Genomic DNA, 21,356 nt, shown 5'->3' with positions numbered 1-21,356 from the left:
TTGACCAAATAGCCACCTTCCAGGAAAAAGGTGAACAACTTTAGCTTCTCCTCTTGCATATTTTTTCATTGCATATTTATGTCATGTGGTTAAGTGAGTTGGAGACTTGTTGTTTGTGATAGGCCCTGGAAAATCCTATGGGTTTAAATTACCTTGTCACTGCAAGAGAAATTCCACAAAATAGAACTGGTGACTCCACTAGAAGTCCCAATGGATCCTTTTTTGTAGTCACTTTCTGATAATATCTTGGATTTTTTTTTCTTCTCTTTTGAATAGTCGGTAAGAGTCAAAGGGTAACTTGTTTTTCAATCACTTTGCTTGAAAACTTCATATTTGGGTAAAAAACATGTTCAACTCTCCTATATATGATTAGCAGAGTATTGCTACCTCTATCATTGCTCTATTTTTCTCTATGTCTGAGCATTTTTTTCCCTTTCAACTCTCTATTAGCTCACTGATAGAGAATTAAATCATTCAATGAGGAAAATTGACTAGGTTTTCTCTAAAAGTTTGTATCTCACATGCATGCATTTGAGCCTATAGTTGGGTCATTTTCAAGTCTAGTTTCCTTTGTCTTCTTTTAGTTCAAATATTCTTAGATCCACTTCAAATGGCTAGGTTTGTCATCTCTTGTTAGGGTTTTGAATACTCTTGGGTTTTATTCCCAGCAGAGACATTAGGGGTCAGATATCTCGATGCTACCATTTTCCTATAACCCTTCACCTTTTTGTCTACTTGTAAGTGTGGTTTAATCTTTTTGTTGGTGATTATTCCCCCCAAGCGTGTATGAAAAGATAAAATAATTTCTTTGTTAGATGGTAACATAAAACATGTTGATTGTTACTATCTAAACTATGTTAGATCCATAATCCATAAGATAATAAAAACAAATAATTACTTTATGTAAAGAAAATAGACAAAGATACTACCTTATAAACAAAACCCAATAAAGGAAATTAAGTCCAGTACTCAACAATTTTACTGTAACTTCACCTTGTTGTGTAAGAGGGATGCAAAAGGGGGCAACTCAATCTCTCCTTAGGGATGGGCCTTTGTCTTTTTTTCTCTCTCTCAGTCCTCCTTTATTTTGCACAAAAATGTCAATATAACCTTACTCTGGATAACTTTATGAATTCCTTAGCCCAACCCTTCTTTTATAGGCCTAAGTGGATAATTTATCTTGAAAACCTTCCACAACCACTATAGATTGTTAAAATAGAAAAAGCGGAGCAAGGGTCAATTTTTCCTCAACCAAAAAACGAGAATATTGATATGTGTGATCAGGTGTTGTCAAACCCACTAATTGGACGATTAAAAACATGAGAAAATTTGTTGCATTGTTTTTTTATCACTATCTACAAGACTGTGAGTTTACTGAAGAACATATGCATGGTCCCGCTCGATCAGTTCGAAAGTTGTGCGGTGAGTGAAATTCCAATTTATTCCTAACTATTCTCATATCTCATAAAGTTATTTCACCAAGGACTAATTTCATTGATGTTTGAACCTATCTCTGACATGCTACTATTTTTCTATCATCCGTACAATAGGTGTATGAAATTTTAGGACATAGCTTCTCCCTAATGTGAAAGGGGAGAACATGGAAATGTACGCCGGAAGTGCATCACAATTTTTTGTACTTGTTGAAGTGTGTACCTAATGGGTCCTTCATTTTTTTATAAGTTTTGATCACTTTTGGCTAGGGAAAGGTTTCAAAAATGATTAGCAAGTGTGGAAAACTAAATGGTTAACCAAGATGGAAAGCGGGATTAGAAAGAAGGAAGCAACAACCAAAGAGAGGAAATGATTATCTATGGACCCGATGAAGCCATTAAAGAAGGACTTGTTGTTCTTGCTAAAACACCCTCCAAATATTTCCTACATTCTAATTTTGGAGCCTCCAATTAATCCTCTGAACTATCATTTTGAGTTGTTAAATTTTTTGTATACTTTCTCTTTAATTTTTTCTAAGTGTTCAAGTTCCTTTCTAAATAAGTCTAAAGTGTCATCTTTCTATGATGCACCTTTAAGAGGTAGCTCTAGCGCACTCTCCTACATTAGTTGATCCTCTTTGTTATTAGAACATGCCTTGGACACATTCTTATGGCATTGTGTGTTGAAAATGTAGCAATGAATGACTTCTTTTACTTGTGCCTTAGTCAAAGATGCTAATTTGAATTTAGTCTCATAGATACTTGAGTTAGTTGTTAGTTAACATGTGTGATTTGAGTGATGGATTTCAATGAGTTGTAGACTAGTTGATGACTATAATTAGCTATCTAGTGGAGTTAACTCTTGTATCTATCAGTTAACTGATCTTTAGTTCTATAATAGAGATAGATTTGTGTTACACAGTGTTTTGTCACCGACCTCGCATTCCATGATCCCAGACATTGCAAGTCCATGTTATGGACATCTGCTTTGTGTCATGTTGCAAACTTTGTGTCAGTGTCTTCCTTTTCATATCAGGAAGAATAACTCAGTTCATTACTCTTGGATCAAACCCTGTTTAACCTTTGTTTCTGGTCATCATGGGTCATCACTTATTCCACCCGCGAAGATGGCCAAGATTGAACTAAGCCTAGTGACATCGTCACTCTGTCCTTGTGTTTCACTCGCAATGAGCTACTTTTGGCGAGTTTGTTTTAACAAATTGTCAATGGGTGGTCCTAGGGTTGGTTGTTCGATTAGATGAGCTCAGCTCTCTCCTTTGGGATGGTTGTTCCATCTTTTGTGCAACCTCCCAAAGGGATAAGCTCTTTCTCCCATCTCTTATGGAGGCTCCTCCTCCTATAAATATTTCCTTCATGGTTGAGATCTACTAGTGGAAGTTGAAGTTAGAGAGAGTTTGGAAGTAGCCTCTAATTTAACTTAGCCTGGGATAGCTTTGTGTGGACTTGGCTTGATTGTATCAGTGTTCTAGCATCATAATTTTTCCTTTTGGGTAGTAAAGAGAGTTATTCATCCTCTTGGGATACAATTCATGAGTGAATGCTTGTGGAGACATGCTGACAGGACCCTTCAAGGAGACCTACAACGTCAAGGCATGGTTGTAAGTTTTACTTCAGTTCATATTAATACAAATCAACAGTTTATTTCCTATATCTTATGTCAAATTTCATATTGATAGCTTGAAGTTCCTTGACCCTTTAAGTAGATCATTTTTGTTGTATTCTATTATGTTTTTTGTTGTTCTCTGTATGTTGTTTCAAGTACAAAAGTGATTAGAATGAGAGCTGGAGCAACACAACGAGAACTTCATCAAACAAGGATTTGAAGGCAGGCCTTCATGACATTAACTATCTAAGGGAATTTGCCTTGATATTGTTCTTGATGTGACTAGACCCACTCTAGGGCTAGAGGGGTTGAAGACAAAGATCTATTTTCTCATATAGCTACATATAGGAGTTTTCAGATGACAGTGGTAGGTCCTTGTAATTGAAACCTAATTCAAGATCAACCATTAAAATTTATTGAATTAACCTCAGGAAGCATTGAAACTTAACACTCACATTTACTAGTATAGGCTAGAGACGTGTTCTAGTGTCTTTAAACCTAGCAGATGTCATTTGCTTCGGCACTAGACAATGTCAGTACAAACTTGTTCTCCTCACACCATCGTGTATATGAAGGGAGACCCCACTAGGTACGCAATCCTTTATCCATAGAAAGTCACATCTGCCACCTTGTAAACGTGATACACTGAACACAGCATTCAGGGAGATTGCCTACCCATACATCTCGGTTCGCTGAGAGGTATTTTGCAGTTCACGGTTACCTGGTAATCCTTTTGCCTAGATTATCTGGAGTAGTCATTTTGGTATTTTTGACTCGTTAAATTTAAAATATCATCGAGCACTTGTCCTTTCGAGCTCATTAATTCTGACAGTGACTTGAGTCACCTTTTGTCCTTTTCTTGACTCTTAAAATATGAAAAGGCAAATTTTTGTTTCAATGTCTTAAAATTAACTGCCCACGAAATATTCCTAGTTAAAGTTATCTTCCTTAGCGTTTTTGGTTTTAAATTCGATTCCAATGGAAACATACCCAGAGTCTACCAATCAAGTGTTCCCCTCTGGTGGTAATCCTGGTCTTTTTCCTTCTTTTGGAAACGTTGGTGCTCCTTATATGGCGACGTAGTCCCTTCTTGGGTTTACCATTGGTTTACCTATCTAGTTGTTTTCGACCTCGATGGTCCCAAGCGTCTTGTCTCCTGTGCAAACGTCTCCTTCATTCGAACCATGTCACGATGATTTTGAGTTTGATCCCTCGCCTTCTTCCCCAATTTCTTCACCTTCCTCTTCTACTTCACCTGGTGAAAGTTTGAAATCCAGTAACCAGGAGGATAAGAAGAAGAAGAAGAAGAAGATGATGAAGATGAAGAAGTCAAATAAGCAAGAGGCCAACCATGAAGCTATTACTCCAAATTCACCCCCCATTGACAAACCTTATGATCCTTCGCGGAAGGTAAAATTCCCTTACAGGCTGTGTAAGGGTGACAATCTCCTTCAATACTGTCCTGGCATTCCCAGAGTCTTAGATGTATGGTCTCAAAATCTGGATCGATCATCCCCGTTGACCTCTAGAGATCATGTCGATGTTACACCCTCAGCTAATGATGGTAAGAAGAAGGGAAAGATTAGATTCCCTTGTATGTTATGTGAATGGAAGCATCTTCTTCACCTTTTTCCTCTCATGGATAAAGCTTCTAAAGTTTTTGAAAACCTTACAGCTCCTCAACCCCAACTTCATGTTGGTTATCAAAGGATTTCTTCTGAACCTCTCCTAATTGGTAAAGATATTGACTTGGATTAATCTCTTACCCATCATGCTCCTCCTGACCATGAATCTCTTGCGTCTGTTCTCGACCAACCATTGGTCAGAAAGAGTTTCGACTTAGATCTACCTCCAGTTGTTCACTCTGTTCTGGAAGAGAGTGGTGATCATACTGCTCATGTTCTTCTCATCTCCTCAGATTCTCATGAATCGAAGAGCTACCATCTTGTCCCAGTTATTCATGAGAGTCCTTCTCCTACTCCTGTACAATATGGGGGAAATCATATGATACCCCCACCAAGTAGTTTTGTCATCTCTTTTAATTGGGGTCCATTGACTGCTTTCCGCCTCCCATCTTATGTGCCTTTCCAGATCACAGTACAAGCCTATAATATGGTAGTACATGACACTATATTAGATGAAGGTGCATCTGTTAGCATCATATATTATACTACTTGGCAAGCTTTGGGCTCCCCACAACTTGTGCCTGCCACTCAGAATCTGTTGGCTTTCAACAAAGGAACCAATCAACCCTTGGGGTTCCTTTCAAAGTTCCCTATTACTTTGGGAGGAAAGACCATCTATATAGACGTGATGGTAGTCCAAGGTCCATTAGATTTCAATCTTCTCCTTGGAAACGCCTATGTTTATGTCATGGGAGCCCTTGTTTCTTCCCTTTTCCATGTGGTTTGTTTTCTACACTAAGGAAGAATAGTGACAATTGATTAATTGTCATTCATTGGTCACCAGGTGCCTCCTATGCAACCATCTTCCCCTATTGGTCCTTGTTTGCAAGTAGTACCTTCCCCACCACAAGTCAATTATGTGGCTACTCATTCCGTCTATGCATCTGCTGATGATCACATAGATGGTATTATACATTATGTGTTGGGGGCACTGTAACCCGATCTGTCTTTGGTACCAAATGACATGTATTCCTCCTAGAGCGTGGTTCTTCTGTCTAATGAAGACCTCTTGGGAGCCATATTCTCGTATGGTTCATGAAAAAATTTACGAGGATAGTTCTTTTTCTGTGTCAATCTCTTTAAAAAATGAAATAGCGGATGAGGATAATTCCTAGTCTTGTGTCAACCCTATTAAAAGATGAAACAAAGGGTGTGAGCATAGTTCTTTGTCTTGTGTCAAGCTCGTTAAAAAATGAAACAAGGTTCTCGAGGATAGTTCTTTTACTATGTCAACCTCATTAAAAATGAAGCAATTCCCTTTTCCAAATCGAGTCTTTGATTAAGGTCTCGTAAAATCCCAGTTGAGTCTTTCCAGGATCTCGAAAGTGAACCTTCATTTCATCCACCTAGTTGACTGAAATGAAGCTTGGGGGGTATGTACCTTGATTAAGCCATTATGCTGGGGGCATGCAAATGTTTAACAAGCATAGTTTTTCATTTCAAGCTTGTGTAAACATGAAACTGAATCCAAGCAGAGTTCTCCATGGTTCAAGCTTGTGAAAAAATGAACCCATTCCCAATTTACATCTCATGATTGCCATTTTTATCAGCTAATTTCTGCTAGATGAGCCTTGGTTGTTTCATTCCATTGCCACCATCTCTTTGGCCGATCATATGCTTTCACCTGGTTGTTTTTACTTTCCTAAGGAACCGTAGCAATTAGTGGTTTTATTAGCCAGCCTCTTGACCATTACATGTTTTGAGCAGTTCCATCATTGCCAGAACCAGTTGCTACCCTTTATAACACTCGTTCCTCTAGGACGAGTCACCTTTAAGCTCATTTCTCGACTCGTAAAACTAAAATGAAAAGATTGTCTAGTATTTTTCCCTTTTGACTTCTTAAAGAGAATAAAATGGGGGATCTGCTTTCAGCTCTTTTCTGACCCTTTAAAAACGAAAAGATTGCGAGGCTCTTGTCATTTTGAACTCGTTAAAGGTTACAAAACGTCATTCACCCAGTATACATTTACCCCTTTTTCGGGCTGGGATGAACTATTTACGAAAAAGGTACTCCTTGACTTAAATGGTCAAGTGGTTCTCTCAAGTATTATTTTCTACCTTTTCAGGCTCGAGAGACACAAATGTATGAAAAGGGACCATGTGGAGTTTTCTTTTCCGTGTCTTTTTCAAACTCTCTAAACATGAAAAAGATATCGAGTTACATGTTTGTCAGACTCATTAAAATATTAAATGACATCGAATTCATCACCATGACGAACGTGAGCTTCTCCTTCCTAGGGCTCGTAAAAATTACTAGGATGGGTACATCAAAAAGACGGACTTACAATGCACGCATATGCTATCCCCTTCAAGCTTGTGATTAAAAAATAATTGGGGTACCTACCAGGAATGGTGGGGGAAAACTTGGAAATCTAATCGGTTGAGTCAGCAGCTCACTCTTGAACATGACACTTTATGCTTTGTGTCGGGTTGGGATATCCTCCTTTGTATCGTTGACCTTCCTAGGTTGGGCCATTCATTTTTTCCTTTCATTTTATCTCTACCATGTCATCATGACCACCGATCATATGGATCCAAAAGCTGCCAAACTTCTAGCCATGTTGTCGATATGTTCAAGAGTTGTCCTTTTGCAGCTATGCTTACCTTGGATTCTATGTATCATCCAAAATCATTTTGCATCATTTTGTCTCGCGTTGATGATGTGGGATAAATTATGGCCCTCCTTCAACACGGTCGCTTCCTGTCGACTTCAACTCATTATTTGGGAAGTTGACCGAGAGACTCTCTTCGAGTACCTTAGATCTTGCATGCCCTAATGGCAAGTTCTTCGCACTCGACGACAAGTTCGCACCATTGGTTTTTGACCGAATGATTTCACGGGTGTTAGACTTCAGTTCTTCTATTCACATTCCATGGATTGTGCTGATAGTACCTTGAGGACCATTGTCATTATTAGTGGTTTCTTTTGAGCTTGTTAACAGTCTACATCATTGACTGGTAATCAAGTGACTTTCTAGCATGTTCAACGTCAATACATCTATTCACATGTTAGAATTTTTACTTTGATTGGGTCATTTTGGAGCACAAGACCCTCAACTCATATCACAATAGTCCAAGTTGAAAAGTGATGTGACATGGTTATGTTGGTATACATGTCTCTTTCAAATGGATGGTTGTGACCATACCATGAGTTATCATATGTGATCCTTCTCATTATTGGATGGTTACGACCATACCTTGGTTTCATTATGATCCTCTCTAACGGATGGTTGGGTCCATGCCATGATTCATGTATCATTTTACAGAGTTCTCAGTTATGTATATGTATCTATACTTGCTTGCAGGTTTTCCGATAGCAAACTACGGTTCCCCGCACTGATTCATAAAGCGTTTCATCCCTAACTCTAGTTAGGTCTTCACACTTTAGGGGGCATCTGTTACACAACGTTTTTTCACTGTCCCTGTACTCCCCATTCCTTGATCCTGTAGGACCTCTACAGTGAACCAAACATCCTTACCCTTCATGAAGAAACTCCCATTATGTCCCTCTTCATGAGCAGATCAATTCCCTTTTGCACCATTTCCCCAAAATCTAATGTTTTTCCCAGTTTACAAGACCAACGCTAATGGCCTTTGTCCTCCTCGCGCTGATATGCAGGGATTAAAACTATCCCTAGCATCGACCGGATCGACTGAGCTTTTTTCTAGTTGTGCCGGTCCTCTTATGGAAAGTTTTTTAAATAAAGGATCTAAGCTTCCAACTCTAGAAGCTTCGTAACGAAATTCTGGTAAATGGTATGGCTGGATGGGGTCGAGGATGTAAGTTTGGGCTCCTTTCCCCTAGAATGATGGAACTATCTCAAAAGATAAGATCTTATCCATGAGAAGAGGATCCATCTCCCATTCATTCATGCTATATAAACCCCCCTTTTTCCCAAGCACAAGCTAGTGTTAGTGTTGAAGTGTTAATATTTGTGTGCTAGTGCTAATTAAGTTTGGAGTAAACAACAAGCTATTCATAGTTGTAGCTCTCTAGTTGTGTGAGGGAGAAGTGTGATTTGGTTTGGAGTGAAGCCTAAAGGTAAGAGCCTTAAAACTATTGTTATTGAGGCCATCATGGAATGCTAGCAGAAGTGTGTGGGCACCTGGTCTTGTCAGAGGAGAATGGAAACATCAAGACAATGGTTGTAATCTCTTATTGATTCAATATATATGCAACTATCGATTTATTTCCTACAAGATTTGTTATCTTAAATATTCATGGATTAATGTTTCTTAACTTGTTAAGTAGGTCGAATTACAATTTGTATTATCACGGTTGTTGTTTGCTATTGTTTACTTGTTTCAGGTGTTTGAAGAAGGAAGCGAGAGATAGCTGGAGCGAGCAAGCAAGGAAATCATCAAACGGGATAAGCATGCTAAGAGGTAGGCCCTCTTAATTGGTTCTAACCTAAGGAAATCTTCCATAGAATGTATCAGTTGTGGCTAGACCCATTATCGGGCTAGAGGAATTTGTTTGTGTCCGCACTTATAATTTTACTTCACCACATGCATGCTTCCATCATCTTATCCAACCCCAAGCAAACCTTTTCCATATACTTAGGATTCAGGTGATACGACCTCTACTTAACAAGATTCGCGTCCGACTTCAGAGTGATATTAATAACACCCAAGTCTCCTATTATGCCTTTCAAGTTCGAAAAATTGGTAGGGAACAGAGCTTGATATTTGCGAAGTAACTCAGCAACTTTATCCATAGTAGCATCGTCCCAGTAATCTCCAATCTTTTCAAACTTTGGTTTTGCTTCAGTCCCAATGTTTACGAGCCTTATTTTCAATTGTGTGTGATCTTTGGGTTGTCTATTTGTGGGCCCTCGACTTCCCGATGCCCTTTCACCTTTGGAATACTGATATTTCTTTGATCTTCCTCCTCCTCCTTAGCGGTTACATTATAACATTCTAGCACTCATATTTCTCAGTCAAATGGGTGTTAGGTTGACCAAACCACAACCTCATAATCCTTCTATAATCCCTCTATCCATCAAAGTTATCCTTGGAAGCGGTGATGCTTGGGGACTTCACGCTCAAACGCATCCAAAAAGGTAAGTTCCTTACCTCTGACAAAACGTAGCGCAACGATTTTGTCATCATGTTGTAGCACAGTGTAGATACTTCATGCAGCCGACTCTGCCAATGTTCCAATTCTTCATCTAAATCAGAGGTACAGGAACTCTCTTGGTCCCATGCAATCCGTCCATTTGCTGTTGGATTGATCTAGTCTTGGTCTTGTTGGAAATAATACTGAGAGGGGGGGGGGGGGGGGTGAATCAGTATTATCAAATCAATAAAACATTTTCATTTCCATACTTAGATACATATACGCTACTTCAGTTTGTTAGAAAATTATATATTACGGAGCAATGGAACACATAAAATATTGCAGAAATATAAACACAGAAAACACACAAAACAAGAGAGACACAGATATACGTGGTTCACCCAGTTTGGGCTACGTCCACCCCGAACAGCCAGTCCTTCCTTTTTATTATCCAGCAAAATGAAGAGACACAACCTACAACAAATCCGCTGTAATATCCTCTGTTTTCTCTCACAGTCTCACCTCTCTGTTTCTCGCTCACAGAATACACATCTATCTCACAGCCTCAAATACAATACCCTCATACAAAGAGAGGGGTTTCCTTCTAGGGAAAAAACCCTAAACTAAACATAAGTTCTACCGTCAGATCATCCGCCTAATGAACGGCCCAGATTGACTAGAAATTACTATACTTTTACAAGGCAATTTTACAGCTGTTTTTAGCTTCGGGGGCGCTGCCCCCGAAACCCCTCGCCAGGGGGGGGCTCCCAAAGGTCGCAGCCGCCCCCCCTTGGACCCCCCCTGCAGCGAACATTTTATGGGCGGTGTTGCCGCCCCCATTTAGAATTGGGGTCCTATGTGGCGATACCTTTGAATATAGAAGATAATCAGGCTCCACACCCAACACAATTAATGGAACCCGCGTGTATACGCAACTGTGTCTAATGCAACTAGCGTATATCTGTTATAGACATTTTTGGGCACTGCAACCCCAGGCATAAAATGTCCATAAACCAAGGGCTCCTAAGTCCCTAAAAGTGTTGTTCTAACCCCTAAATAAACAAGGTCAACTGATTACAGCTTCTCCCAGAAGTTCTCCATGAAAAACTGCTCAGAACTGGTCAAAACAGGATCATTTCAGCTGCTCCATAAGCAAAGTGCATTGCATCTCACTTAAGTACACTCTGTGGGTGTGTTGCATTTCAAACAGCCCTTCTATGGGGTGCGATGGGTGAGAAGTGACAAATGGCAGTGTCAATCCGCGAGGTGGAGAGGTGTTACACAGCAATTTGTCACCGTTTGTCACCATCCCTGTTACCCCTCTCCCCGCACACTGGAGGACTCATTCCAGGACCTGTGAGAAGTGACATGACCTGAAACCACTTGCATCATATTCCTCTAAGTATGAGATTCATATGCCCTGAAGACATCTCCTGCAAAATACCCATGAAAACAGCTCTTTTTGCATTAGCGCGGGTCCATGGTTCACTGCCCGCGCCAATGAGGGAAATCCTCTAAAGAGAGCGCGCTATTGGCGCTCTGTCTCAGAGTCGCACTCGCGCCAACTGAATTGAATAAAGTTTTCAACGAACAAGCTTCCGAAGGTTCTCCTTAACCCATTCACCAACTGAATCTATGTTGAGCTAGGATGGTTTGGCTTCGAATCTCCCTAGAAGGGAAGTGGTTTGCCACCTTTCATGGAAGTTTCCAAATGATAAAGCCAATCCCATGAATAATGTGGTTGATCCTATCTCTTCCCTCTCTATCTATAAAAGCTTGCCTCTATGCCTTGAGCAAGCTAGTCAATAGTTCCAGCATAGTGATAAAGAATACCAGGAGTTCAAGAGTTTGAAGCTGCAAGAGCCTTCTTTGCACCCATAAGGCCAAATCTAAGTAAGGGGATCCTTGTCACCCAAAGAGAGAGAGGCTTGTTCCCATCCCAACAAGCTTTGCAAGACTTGTGTAGCTGACTACCCAGCCAAAGGAGGATTTGACGTCAGAACAATGGTTGTATTCTTCTTTGTTATTTATCAATAAATGATGACTATCATTATGGTTCCACTCTCATTGTCCTATGTTTGATGTTGAGTTATATCTTTTCTAACTGATATATAATTGCATCTACTAGATTTTATGCTTGTATTCGTGTTGTTCTTTGCATGTGTAGGTGTCCAATCACGGAGATCGTGGGGATCGTGACCGGCCGAGGAAAAGGAACGAGAGCAACGTCTCTTCTACGAACACTAGCGTTGGAATCCAAGTAGGTTCTCACCATCCACTTTTTATTTGCTATTAGGAACTTGCATGATAGCATTGTGTGATTGTTGCTAGACCCGGTTTGGGCTAGTAGGGATCGTCTCTGTCCGCAGAGAGGATTTACCTCCACAACAAGAGGCATGGAATCTTCCAGAAACTTCTCCTATGACACTTGCCTCTTTGAATTCGACCAAGGATGAGTAAGAGATCATCAATCTCCAAGTGGAAGCAAGAACTATCAGAGGGAAGACACTAATCAAATCACAAGCTGACTCATCTCCCTTACAGATATCTATATATGGATCCCTCATCCCAGAGATCCAGAGGCTGGAATTTTGCATCTTGTAAGGAATTACTATTGGTTTCTTGAGACAACATCATAGTGTTGGGTGATCTAAGCTTTGTATGAGGTGAAGAAGGGCTTACTTGCTGAGAGGATGATGTTGGGTCAGAACAACTGGTTGTAACTCCCTTGGCTCTTTCTTGATTATCAATAAAAGCTATTCAAGTTTTCCTCCATACTCTTGTGTCATTTATGTTTTATGCATTTGTATGGTCAATTTACATCTGATCCTAGATTGTTTATGATTATAGATCCATGTTCTTGTATATTGTTATGCTACTTTGATCCTACAGGTACTCTGTGAAGCTGGGCGTACAAGGAAGCAAGTAGCGAAGGACTATCAGGAGAGAGAGGCATAGAACTAGGAGATAAGCGCAAGACAGAGGTTGGTCTCCTTTGTTCTTCTCTCATCTATATTTCATAAATGAAAAACGAAAGTAGCTTTACTTTGTTTGTTTCTAAGGTAGCTACCACACCTTAGTGGGATAAGCAGTTCTGTGTAGACACTTTTCCCTGTAACAAAATGGCGACTCCACTAGGGAGCGACTAGGTTGTTTGTTTATCTTCCTTGTTGTTTATTTTATAAACTTACAGACGGAGCCTGAAGTCGAGCCAGGTAGCTTTCGAATTGCATTTGCTATGCAAATGCAAAGTAGATAAATTCCGCTTCAGTCAATCTCTGGGATTTGTTTATGAATTATACAACTAATTTACAAACTCTCTAATTTCCCCTGTGGTAGCTCCAGTAACCTCCTTAGATCTACCCCTGATTGTTGGTTTACTGATTACCATTTGCTCGGCCAAAACCCCTGAACTGAACTGAAAACTGTGACCCAGAACCCAAACAAAGTCTTGTCTCTGGCCCAGCGTAGGCTCTGTTCTGTGAATCTGAAATTCAACGCACTTCCCAAGTGTAGTAGGTGCGCTGCATTTCAAGTTCACTGTGTTACAGGTGCGCTGATCAGAGTAGTCATTGTTCCTCAGTTTTGGTTTCTATGTTCATTCTTTTTAGTTCTATTCATGAGTTTTGCTATTTGTAATCAGTATATCTCTGTTTGAAACCCCTTTCCTTGCTGATATTCCGCCTCCATTGTGCAAAATAACTGTAAATGTTTTTGTGTATTTGTTGAGTCATTTTCAGTTCTCCTTTGCAAAAAAGTAACGTAATTGTACTATCGTTTCTTGATTTGAAAGTGTCTCAAGTGTCGTTTTCAGTCATAGGAGAGAGTTTGGTTGCTATTGATAATCGATTACCCTGTTACTATTGTATTTGGTCTGAATTTGTAGTTTTTCTAGTGTCGAAAGCAAGTATTCATTTCTGAATCGTAAAGTGTTGTGATTGTCTTCATTTTTTATTTTGAAAAGAAACTTGTTAGTAACTGTCGCTTGAAAAGTAATTCAGATTTGCGCATTAGGTTTCTTTTTATCATTCACATACTAAGAAAGCCGAAAACAAATACATGCATGTGCATTTGCATTTAGACTGTTTGATTGGTTTGATTTAGGACAGTGCATTTAGTGGGTGCTCTTTGCTCTTTGTGAAAGAATACTGTCCCTCTTTCCTTAGTAGCTAGGATTTTCATTGCACAAAGAAGATAAAAGACTGTTTATCATCTTAGATTGCATTTTAGGAATTGTACATCTACATCTTGCGATGAACCTGAAAGGCAAATTTCTTAAGCAAGATCAACTATAAAATAAATTTAATGAATCTAACAACGCTTTGGAACCTAACGCACAACATCTAGAAGTCTAGGCTAGAGACGTATTCCGGTGTCGTAAAGCCTGGTAATTGTTGTTCTCACTGATGGTTGGGTGATTCCTCCACTTTGAAACGATAAGTGCCAGTACGGACTTGTGCTCCCACGTGCCGTCAAGTATATTTTGGGAGACCACAATAGGCTTAATCCTTTATCCATAGGAAGTCATGTCTGCCACCCTATCGATCGCAATGCACTGAACACAACATTCGGGAAGATTGACTGTCGTACCGTAAAAAGTATTCTGCAGTTTTGCGATTGGTTTGGTAATCCCTCTGCCTAGATTTCCAGAGCAGTCCCTTTCGTTCCTTTTCAGACTCCTTAACGGAAAAGGTCCATCTGAGCACTTGTCACTTCAAGCTCATTAAAAATCGAAGGCGACTAGAGTCATCTTTTGTTTTTTCTCGACTCTTTAAAATTGAAAAAACGAGTTGTGTCAAAGCGTCTAAAATTTATTGTAAACGGAATAATCATCACCCTTTCCTATGTTGATCATAGGTTGAGAAAATGGAATCCACCAACCAAGGAATTCCCCTTGGAGGAAATCCTAGTCCCTTCTCCTCTTGGGGAGATGTTGGTGCACCCCATATGGCCACATTGTCGCTTCCAGGACTGACAATCGTCTTGCCCGTATGGCTCTTCTCAACCTCTGTCGTTCAGAACACCGCAATTCTTGAACAATCGAGTCAGCAACTAGATGATTCTAGAGTTACCCACCAACCTTCTACTTCCTCCAATTCTTTCTCTCCTCCTTCCTCTTCGCTTGATGGGGCTGGTAAAGCCAAAAATCAAGTACCTGAGAAGAAGAAGGAAAAGAAGAAGAAAGAGAAGAAGAAGAAGGAGCCAAAAGTGAAAGGGGGCAACCAAGCATCGTCTAGTGAAAATCCACACACTGCACCGACCAAGCCTAAATCGCCATGTGTCATTTGCAAAGGAGACCACTATCATAGAGATTTTCCCTGCATCCCTCGGATCTTAAGGGACTGGTCTCCTCGTTTGCACAACCCGGTGTCGTCAACCTCTGATGATCATGTTGAAAGCAAACTGTCGACTAGTGAAAGTGAAGCCCCAGGACAAAAAGGAAAATATAGATTTCCTTGTAAACTGTGCGAAGGCGATCATGCCATCCACCGTTGTCCCTTCTTAGACGAGGCTAAAAGAGTTTTGGATGATCGTCCGGTTTCACCGTTACGACTTCCTCCTGGATATAAAAAACTCTTGCCGAGTCTGTCACTAGTTGAAAATCTGGCTGACCCGCCCAGGTGGTCGGCCGAAGCATCTATCATTGAAGACGAACCATCTGAACCCATACCAGACGAAAGTCAAAAGGTCGAGGCGGCAGTTGACCCGATCTTGCCTTCAGAGGTTCCATTTTCAAATGATACAGTCACCGAAGAGAATAAGGATGACACCGTCCAAATTCTTTTCGTAAGCACATACTCCGATGAACATGGGGGCAATTTACCCATTCCTTTACCGCAGGAAGGAAGTTCATCAGAGTCGTACCCGGCTGTCTAGTCGGTCCCACCTCCAAGCAACCTAGTTGTCTCCTTTGATTGGAATCAACTAGGCAGACCCCGTTTACCAGCTAGTGTACCATTCTGAATCATTGCTCAAATATATAGAATGGTTATGGCCGGTACCATCATAGATGAAGGGGCTTCTGTGAGTATCCTTTCCTCGACTGCTTGGAAAGCGCTTGGTTCGCCATCGCTTTTGCCTGAGATGAGAAATCTAACAGGCTTTGACAAAGGAACCAGTCGACCGTTAGGGATCCTTCCCAATGTGCCCATAACATTGAAAGGGAAAACCGTTCATATGAACATAATGGTAGTCCAAGGACCCCTGGATTATAATCTACTCCTTGGACGAGACTATATTTATTGCATGGGAGCCATTGTCTCATCACTCTTTAGAGTAATGTGTTTTCCGCACGAAGGAAGAGTGGTCAAGCTTGTAGACCAGCTTTCATTTCCCGGATCACGCATAGAAAATAGTCATATACCATCCCTAAATGGTCTTTTCACACAAGGAATGTCTCATCAATCTCCAGTCCGTCCACCTGATGAGCGCAAGTGATTCGGGGGACATGATTGAAACCCAGGGGGCATGCACCCTGGTTTGCTTCGGTAGGAAAACTTCGGGTATAGGGTAGGTTTCCGCGAGAGATATATGACTAGTCTGTACTCCCGTCCATGGTTGGAAAAGGGGGTTAGACTGGAATAAGATTCCCTCATAAAAGTTATGTGAGTGGATTGTCTCACCTTTGTCTATTTCGGTAGACATCGCCGAAGAAGTGTTTTGTTTGCGGTGTGAATAGAACAATCTTTGGTAACCTGAAAGAGGTAGACCTTTCCTGATAAAACAATTGTTTTGTCGGTAGAATGAAAGGTGACCTTAAAACTTTATTTTATACCTGGGGGCATGCAAACCTTTTGGCGTGCAAGCGAAGAGCGACCATTTATTTTTTAAATTTGTAGGTCCTCTAACCCTTTAAACTCATAGGATTAGTCGTTTCCTAACTTGCATAAAGAAAGGATGTGGGGCAAAACTCAAAAAATTGCCATTTTCATATATGAGACATTCTTATTATACGACTGGATTAATCAAGCAGTTTTAGCACATAGTTCAATCTCGTTAAAAAATAAACATAAGTCATGAGCAAATGTTTCTCCCCGCGTTTAAGCTCATTAAAAAATGAACTATTTCTCGGTAAATAACCATCGTGAATGTAGTACTTCAACCTTTAAAGCCTTGGTCATGTTCTCATCATCACCTCCATTTGATTGTTTACCCCTTTTGAGGAACAGCTGTGAAGAGTGATCCCACTAGCCATCCTTGTAACACTGCCGTGATTGGAAAATTCCAAACCTTACCTCGAATCAGCTGCTACCCAATTTTATCACTCGTTCCTCAAAAGACGAGTCTCCTTTAAGCTCTTTTCAACTGACTCGTAAAATATGAAAATATTGCCGAGCCATTGGCCTCTCCAGCTCGTTAAAGGGACTGGAAGTGCTATCCCTCCTTTAGATTTTAATCATTTTGGACCTGAGGGATTATTACACAAAAAGATCGAGCGCTTTTTTTGTTCGGCTCGTTAAAAGTATCGAAAATTCATCCCTTCTGTATTGTTTTATACTTTTTCGGACTTAAGGGGTTAGATGACGAAAAAGGAATTTTGGAGTTTCATTTACGCCCCTTTTCAGACTCTCTAAAATTGAAAAGGACCGAGTTATCTTTGTCGTTAAACTCGTTAAAACTTAATAGCGACAGACTTGTCCATAGCAGACAAGAACAAGTTTCACTATCGCTAGGCTCGTTAAAACATAGCGATGGGTTTGCCCGAAGGGCAAATTATAGAAAAAGCATATGTTATCCTCCTCAAGCTTGAAAAAAATAAAGAGGTACTGGTCAGCAATGACTGGGGAAAAATTGGGAAGAAAACTTGAAGAAACTTTGTTGGTAGCAAGTCGCTCTTGAACATGACACTTTCACTCCGCATCCAAGTCGGGTAGGGTTGTTTCATTCAACGGTCACATCACCATGGTCCCAACGCACCATCCAAATTTTGGGTTAATGCTACCAATCCATCACGTCAGTTCCGCCGATATGTTCAAGAGAAGTCATTCAGAGAATTCACCTGTGTCTCACCCGCTACAATACATTTACACTCCATTCTTTCATGACTGCCACCCTGAACCTTATATCACCAGATGGTTTTCACCTCCATTAAAATCATTTGCTCCATTCCGTTTCATTGATGTGGGATTCATTAAGGCCCTCCTATGACGGATCACTTCTTATTGACATCAGCTCATTATCCAAGAAGTCGATCTAGGAACACCCCGTTCAGTACTTTGAAGCTTGCATGCCTCAATGGCAAGTTTCTCACTTCCGGCGACAGGTTTACATCAATGACCTTTGACCAAAAGATTTTGCGTGGTGTTCGACGCCAAGTCCTTTATTCACACCACATAAATTGTACTGTAGTACCTTGAGGGTCATTATCATTATCGGTGATTCCTCTCGTGCCTGTTAACAGCTTACATCATTAGCTGGTAATCAGGCGATGTCTTTCCATGTTCGACTCCAGAACATCTCTCACATGGATAGACTTGTACTTCGAGTGAAGATCGAACGAGATTGAACACCCTGGATCTAGTTTCAACCATCCGGGCTGCAATATATATTCAGGGAAATAAAGACATCAAATGTACATCATTGCTGCACAGATAATCATCCAATCAAAGGGATGATGACTCTACCAGAATCATCAGTCTACACTCAGACGATTGTCTGTCCTATGTACATGAAAATGAATTTATAAAGCTGAGCATGGGAATGCCTGCCTCAGCTAGATCATGAAAATATTATGAAGATAATGTATTGTATTGTATCTTATTACAGGTCTCCTCCCAGCTTGAAAGAACTTCGGATCCTCATAATAAAGCATTTCACCTGACATCAAAAGATTAACGACCTCATGCTTTAGGGGGCAACTGTTATAGACATTTTTGGGCACTGCAACCCCAGGCATAAAATGTCCATAAACCAAGGGCTCCTAAGTCCCTAAAAGTGTTGTTCTAACCCCTAAAGGAACAAGGTCAACTGATTACAGCTTCTCCCAAAAGTTCTCCATGAAAAACTGGTCAAAATAGGATCATTTCAGCTACTCCATAGGCAAAGTGCGTTGCATATCACCTAATTACACTCTGTGGGTGCGTTTCATTTCAAAAAGCCCTTCTATGTGGTGCGATGGGCGAGAAGTGACAAATGGCAGTGTCAATACGCGAGGTGGAGAGGCATGGAATCTTCCAGAAAATTCTCCTGTGACACTTGCCTCTCTGAATTCGACCAAGGATGAGTAAGAGATCATCAATCTCCAAGTGGAAGCAAGAACTATCAAAGGGAAGACACTAATCAAATCACAAGCTGACTCATCTCCCTTACAGATATCTATATATGGATCCCTCATCCCAGAGATCCAGAGGCTGGAATTTTGCATCTTGTAAGGAATTGTTGTTGGTTTCTTGAGACAACATCATAGTGTTGGGTGATCTAAGCTTTGTATGAGGTGAAGAAGGGCTTACTTGCTGAGAGGATGATGTTGGGTCAGAACAACTGGTTGTAACTCCCTTGGCTCTTTCTTGATTATCAATAAAATCTATTCAAGTTTTCCTCCATACTCTTGTGTCATTTATGTTTTATGCATTTGTATGGTCAATTTACATCTGATCCAAGATTGTTTATGATTATAGATCCATGTTCTTGTATAGTGTTATGCTACTTTGATCCTATAGGTACTCTGTGAAGCTGGGCGTACAAGGAAGAAAGTAGCGAAGGACTATCAGGAGAGAGAGGCATCGAACTAGGAGATAAGCGCAAGACAGAGGTTGGTCTCCTTTGTTCTTCTCTCATCTATATTTCATAAAGGAAAAACGAAAGTAGCTTTACTTTGTTTGTTTCTAAGGTAGCTACCACACCTTAGTGGGATAAGCAGTTCTGTGTAGACACTTTTCCCTATAACAATATCCAGAATACTTATGATTCAGTTAATCCATTAAATGTTGACCTTTAGTTAGTGCATCAGAACTTCATTAACCATATGAAAAGTAAGCAGGTGAAATAAAACAGAACAGATCATCACACACAAGAAGCACACATGAACACCATGATATAAGGTGGAAACCCAATGTGGGTGAAAACCACCTGCTCCAAGTCATCTCTATCTTCCTTTGATAAGAAACTTCATTTTACAATATTTATGTACTGGTGCAGTCTTATACCAGTGCACAGGATTCTACCTGCAGAAGGCTACAACCTTCTTTCGTTCTCCAGACTCTCCTGGATGGGAGCTACAACCCCCTTAGCTCTTGCACTAGCTGATCCATTTACTAGTACGTAGGTGCCTGCCTACTAAATGCTCCAATCTTCATTAGTTCTCTAGCTGCTACTGGAAGGGAGCTACCACCCCCTTTGCTCTTGTACTAGCTGATGTACTAGTACATAGGCACCGGCCTACAATCTCCTTTCATCCTCCAGGGACCACATTTCATACATTTTCAGACTGGATACTCCTGAAGCACAACACTATAATCTGAAGGCCATGTTTCATCCAATTTTCATACTGGACCCATCAATATCATTGAAGCACAAAACAATCAATACTAGCATCATCAATTTCTGAATCACTGAAACACTGAAACCCTGTCAACAACACAATCACCAGAACACAGAGCAGAACACTGAACTCTGCAACAATATTCAGAACCAACTATATCATCAAAATCATGCATCAAAGTGCATACGCTACTTGGAAGTGCTGAACCAGCGTGTATACGCAACTTCACCAAGGTGAACTAGCGTATATGTCATCAATTACTTATGTATAACTTGATGCACTTCCTGACTTCAGACATATTACATATACAAGGATAATATGTGTGTTAGCACCCAGATCTAGTCCATCAGATCACATAAATATGAGTCATTATGATCTTGATCCAATATTAGTTCTCATCCATCAATACTGAAGCTAAACATAGTCAATCAAACAGGATATGCAGAATACTGACACCATTAAACTGTCATCAGAACTCATCAACAACCAGAACCACCTGTAACTTCAGACATCATAGCTCAAATGGTATACGCTACTACAATGAACCAAACCCGCGTACATATGCGCTTACACCAAAGCCAACCCACGTACAGATCTATAAATATTCAATCATGACTTGCAGCGATTTCAAACTTAAGTTATACCCAGTTCAGATCATTACATGCGTCAGTATACAGATCTAGAATAAACATAATCAATCATATAGAGATAGTTCATTTCAAACCATTTGATCCCGATCTATCCTTAGATCTTGTTCTCCTTCAACCGGTGAGATCCCTCCTTAGATCAGATCAAGCAATGCATCATCAACCCATAACCTGCATACTGGATCTCATCATTCATCAGATATTCAAGACTTTTTCCATGCCCTTGCCTAATGATCTTTTTCTCCTTTTATAGTCTTAGGCCTTGCTCAATACCATGGTCCAAAACCATAACAAACTAATACCATGGACCCAATACTTGGGATCAACACATCTGACGATATACTATGGTCCAAAACCATAGGTTCAAATACCAAGGACTAACTACCATGGACCAAAACTCAATGTACGCGCCTTCTCTTGCATGAAAG

The sequence above is a fragment of the Pinus tabuliformis genome, chromosome J, assembly GCF_031772625.1.
Source record: "Pinus tabuliformis cultivar Carrire ecotype Pingquan chromosome J, CPIR1, whole genome shotgun sequence".
In the NCBI taxonomy this organism is placed as follows: domain Eukaryota; kingdom Viridiplantae; phylum Streptophyta; class Pinopsida; order Pinales; family Pinaceae; genus Pinus; species Pinus tabuliformis.
Note: the sequence above shows the minus strand (reverse complement) of the source record.